The sequence below is a fragment of the Cryptomeria japonica genome, chromosome 10 (genome assembly GCF_030272615.1).
Source record: "Cryptomeria japonica chromosome 10, Sugi_1.0, whole genome shotgun sequence".
NCBI lineage: Eukaryota > Viridiplantae > Streptophyta > Pinopsida > Cupressales > Cupressaceae > Cryptomeria > Cryptomeria japonica.
Window position 1 is genome coordinate 10,541,390 of NC_081414.1, and position 6,020 is coordinate 10,547,409.

The following is a 6,020-nucleotide window of genomic DNA, read 5'->3' on the forward strand; positions in this document are numbered from 1 at the left end:
GAAATCCTTATATGCTAAGGAACTAGAGGAAATGAAGAAAGAAGATGAAGAGTTTGAGCAAATTGAAGCCCTATTTTCTAGAGGAGTACCTAAAGGTCTGGTGGGAAGTAAGTATGAAGGAAAATCACCTTTTAAATGTTTTACATGTAATAAGATAGGTCATTTTGCATCTATATGTCCTGAAAGGAATTCAAGATTTGAGGAAAGAGCTAGAAGATCTTTTAGGCCTAACCATGATTATCAGAACAAGCATAAGTACAAGAGGAACAAAGACAAATCATGCTACTATGCGGATGAGGAAGGTGTGACTGATTCTGATGATGAACCAACACAAGATTCAGCTAGTGGATCTGGCAATGGAAAGGAATGGGTATTCTTGGCTATCAAGGAAGATGATCTGGTACCTAAAGAAAAGGCTCTTGCTGCTAAAGTTGAAGACAAGGATGATCAGGTGATAGACAGTGGATTTTCACATCATATGACTAGAGATGAAAGGACGTTTCTATATTTGCAAGAATTTGATGGTGGTCTGGTTAGATTTGGAGATGACAAAGCATGCATGATCAAGGGAAGAGGAACTATATTATTAGATGGTAAGCATGATACTAATAATGTTTATTATGTTGAAGTCTTAAGGCATAATCTTTTGAGTGTAAGACAGTTGGTGGATAAGGGATTTCAGTTATAGTTCAAGGATGAAAAATGCAAGATTATCAACAGGACTGGATTAGAGATTGCAACCAGTAGTTAGACTAAAGGTAACATATTTCATTTGAACTCCGGTGAGAAGACATGTTTGATTTCACAAATTGATGAGAGTTGGCTATGGCATAAGAGGTTGTGCTATGTGAATTTTGATTGCATTGTAATGATCAGTTCTACTAAGGCAGTTAGAGATATACCTAAGATTGTGAAGCTCTATAATCCGGTATGTAAGAAATATCAAATGGGAAAGCAAGTCAGGAATTTCTTTTAAGAGTATACAAGACAAATCTAATGATGTTCTTGATCTTATTCATAATGACTTGTGTAGTCTTGCTAGAATCAAAAGTTTTCAAGGTGATAGCTATTTTATGCTAATCATTGATGACTATTCTAGAATGATGTGGGTTACTTTTCTAAGGGATAAATCTGAAGCATTTGAAAAGTTCAAATCTTTAAAGCTAAAGTTGAGACAGAGACTGGATTGAAAATTAAATGCTTAAGGTCATATCATGGTGGAGAATTCACATCCGGTGAATTTAATAGTTATTGTGAAAAGAATGGGATAAGGAGACAGTTATCTGCACCCCATACACCTCAGCAGAATGGAGTTGTGGAAAGGAAGAACATAACTATCTTGGATGCGGCTAGAACTATGATGATGGAAGCTAATATGCCTCATATCCACTGGGGAGAAGCTATGAGCACGGTGGTATACACATTCAATAGAGTTCATATCAAAGGAGACACTAGTAAGACACCTTATGAGTTATGGTTTGGTCATACTCCTACATTTAAGTATTTTAGAATCTTTGGTAGTAAATGCTATATCAAAAGAGATGATTCCATTGGAAAGTTTGATCCTAGATGTGATGAAGGGATATTCCTTGGTTATTCTAATGAAAGCAAAGCATATAGATGTTATAACAAATGATTGCAAAGAATTATGGAGAGCACTAATGTTAAGGTGGATGAGCTGAACAAAAGTCAAATAAGAACTTATGAGAGAGAACCGGCAGTGGAAATGATCATAACTGAACCGGTAGCACCTACACTAGAATAAAATGTTGAACCAGTTACTCTGGAAGTATTAGAAAATTCAATAGTAACTAAAGATTAGAGCAGAGGAATAGAAAATCAGAAGACTCCTAAGTATGTTAGGTTAAATCATTCAGAAGATAAGATCATTGGAGACAAGAATAAAGGAGTGATGACAAGAAGAAGGTTGGCAGATGATGATTTATGTTTAATTTCTCAAGTTTAACTAGCATCAGTAATTGAAGCATGTAAATATGAATATTGGATGAAAGCTATGGAAGAAGAATTAGATCAGATAGAAAAGAATAATACATGGACTTTAGTTCCCTGACCTAAAAATAAGAATGTTATTGGGACTAAATGGGTTTTTAGGAATAAATTGAATGAAGATAGACAAGTTGTGAGGAATTAGGCTAGATTGGTTTGTAAAGGATATTCTTAGAAGGAGGGAATTGATTTAGATGAGACTTTTTCTCTGGTAGCTAGGATTGAAGCTATGAGATTATTTCTTGCTTATATTGCCCATAAGAACTACAAGGTTTATCAGATGGATGTTAAGTGCACATTTCTGAATGGAGATCTTGAAGAGGAAGTTTACATTGAGCAGCCTGGTGGATTTTCGCTTTCAGACGACAAAAACATGGTTTACAGGTTGAGGAAAGATTTATATGGATTGAAACAAGCCCCTAGAGCTTGGTATGTAAGATTGGATAAATATCTTTTGAAGCTTAGTTTCACTAAAGGTAATGCTGACAACAATTTATATTATAAGATAACTGATGATGACATATTAATTGTTGAAGTCTTTGTTGATGATATCATTTTTGGGGGTGGGGATAAGTTATGTATGAAATTCTCATATAATATGAAGAATAAATTTGAGATGTCTATGATTGGGGAGATGAAATTTTTCTTAGGTTTGCAAATTACTCAGTCTGATAAAGGTATTTTCATCTGTCAAACTAAGTATGCTAGGGACTTGTTGAAGAAATTTGGTATGGAAAATTCTAAACCAGTTGGTACTCCTATGGTTACAAGTGAGAAACTGACTAAGATAGATGCATCAGCACCAGTAAATCCTAGAAGGTACAAGTCTATGATTGGAGGTTTGTTAAATATGACTCAGACTAGACCGGATATAATAAATGCAGTTTGTATTGTATCAAGATATCAAAGTGATCCTAAAGAGAATCATGAGAGTGTGGTGAAAAGGATTTTCAGATATTTGCAAGGAACAACTGAATATGATTTGTGGTATCCTAAAGATGATGATTTTACACTATGAGCATATACAGATGTAGATTGGGCTGGAGATGTTGATGATCGGAAGAGCACATCCGGTGGAGCTTTCTTTCTTGGAAAGAAACTTGTTTCATGGATCAACAAGAAGCAGTCATGTACCTCTTTATCTATTGCTAAAGTTGAGTATATTGTTGCTGCTACTAACTATACACATGTTCTATGGATAAAGAAAATGTTGAAGGATATGAGGGTGGATTGTAATGAACTGGTAGTTATTCATTGTGATAACTCTGCTACTATTGACATATCAAAGAATCTGGTATTTCATTCTAAGACAAAGCACATATCTATCAAGTACAACTTTTTGAAGGAGAAGGTGGAAGCAAATGAAGTCAGACTGGTTTATGTGAACACTAAAGAGCAGATTGCATATATCTTCACTAAACCTTTTCCTAAGGAATCATTTGAGTGCTTCAAAGACAGATTGGGGGTTTTTGCCCCTCCGGTAGAGACCTGAGTGATGTTGATTGGCATCAATCCAATATGTATTTACAATGCTACTATTCATTCTGGATTGATGTGTTGGTGCTACTACTCAGGGGGAGTAGTCAGCTGTGTGGTTTAGTGGATTTATGATTTTTCTTTGATGTTTATGTCAGATTTTTGGCATTGATGTCAAAGGGGAGGAGATATATGTGAAAAATAGAGCTTAATAGAATATCAGTCAAAGGGAGATCAGAGCTTAACAAGGATATCATTCACAAGGGGAGTTTGTTAACTTCATTGTAATATCATCTTATGGGAAATTGTTGGTTGTCTTCCTTTGGGGGAGACTTTTTTGGCATTTCTTGGCACTTGGATGTTTTTCACATCTAGTGTTGTCATCAATACCAAAGGGGGAGATTGTTGGCAATTGGAGGAATTGATTATGTGTTACATTGATGTTTTGTCATTGATGGCAACACTGATTGTTTTGGTTGTTTACTGGTTTCTGGTAGAGCGGTTGGATTATGATATTGATCCGGTATGCTCTAGTATGATTCGGTTTGTGGAGTTGGTTTGGATCTGTCATTCATGTTATTCATATGTGTATCATAATCAGTTGGTTCGGGATTTGATGACTCAAGAGCTATCATTTTCTGTAGTAAGCCTTTTGGTCACCGATAAGGGTTTTATCGGCAGAGCTTTGTTGAATATCGTTTGATGCACTTGATAAGTGGTGTTGGTGCAGCTTCTAGATGGCTTTCGGGATGCTATTGGTTATCTTGTTTGTGTTCCTGTTGATCAGTGGTGTTGCATTTAGGACTGGACCTAATGTTATCTTATTCTTCTAGGTTATGGACCGGTTTATGTAATGTGTTGGTGGATGATCCCAATGCATTTCCGATTGGATCTATTGATTGGATTATGTTGTTTCAGTCTTAGGCCGACTTGGTTGATCATTGGATTGCGGATTTATGTTATGAATTTATCGTATTATCTTTTAGGTGGCCAAAATAATTGTTTAGGTCTTAGGTTGGTATAAATATGATGTAAGATCTCTTTTTAGATCGTGGGTTTTTAGGATATAGGATTATTTGTGTGCGAATAAGGTTGTAATCATATGTAGAGGTTTTGGTCGATCATAGGTGATAAAATTGGGTTGGTGAAAGAGGTTTAAAACCTCCGGTACTGAGCTTAACCAAAACTATATTTAGGCATAGGAGATGTTATTCTTGTAGTTCAGTCTTCTTTCTGGCTTGTAGTCTGGATTCATTTTGTAGTCAGTGAGGCTCCTTTTGTGATGAGAAGTGTGCTCTAGGCTATTGGCCTTCCTTCATGTGCAAGCCCCTCTTTTTATAATCACATACTTACTGCAGAAGTATTATCTAACTATGGGTAGGCTTCCCACCGTGTTTTTTCCCTTTACCGGGTTTTCCACATACAAATCTTGGTGTTATCTTTTGTGGATGGTTGGTAAATGTCCTGTGGTTTATATTTGTGCTTAACTGTTATATCTGCTATTCTGGTATTTGGTTTATGTATTCCGGTAATAAGGTTTTAATGCTTAAAGTTCTATAATCTATTGACAACTGATTCACCCCCCCCCCCCCCTCTTAGTTGTCCACCGATTATCTGAGTTCTCTAACACCTACGTCATCACAACAATCTATGGATCAAGTGCAAATTAGCTCTCAACACCAGATGGAGAACCTTTGGAGGATTTGATCAACAACATGCACCTTCATAGGTTTTACGCATAGTTTTTCAAAGTATCCCAATGTCAAAAATACAAAAAATTAAATTTTTTTAAATAAATACAAATAAAAAATGTCAAAAAAATACAAAAAAAATTTAAAAATGTCAAAAAATACCAAAAAAAAAAAATGTTAAAAAATACAAAAAAATCAAAAAATGTCAAAAAATGTCAAAAAAATACAAAAAAGGTCAAAAATACAAAAAATCATAAAAATACAAAAATCGTTACTTGGTGAAAACTTGGCAAACAGTCGCCTTGTGACACAAAAAAATTGAAAAATTGAAAAAAGTAAAAAGAAATAAATTCGTCCAACGGTGAAAACCACTTTAGTGGCACCCTGGGCAAGTACCATGGTGAAAGTTGGGTTACTGGTGCCATGTGTAGAGACATTGCTCCTCTCTCCTTCAGGATTCAATTTCATCCTTTCACTTTGCACACACTCGCAACCTACTCCTCCATAATAAACATATATATTCCCATTATGGCTTGTTATTGATCTACCTAAGATTGGTTAGCTATTCATAATAAAACCTCTGCTTTTCACCCTTTCCTTCCATAATAAATCAGGTCTAGTCTATAACTGGGGTAAAATCCTAAATCTAGTGATGGAAGTGGTACCCTGAGCATCGCATGTTTTGAGGAGCATGGTCTTTTCATTCCTCCTTTTTCACGCATAATCCATAATAAAAGATCATTTGCATCTCCAATCCGCAATAAAGATAATAAAGTATCAGTTTCATGGATTCAGTCAGTTTCAAATGAGACATAAGCAACAGTAGGCTTTCAACAAATCAAATTT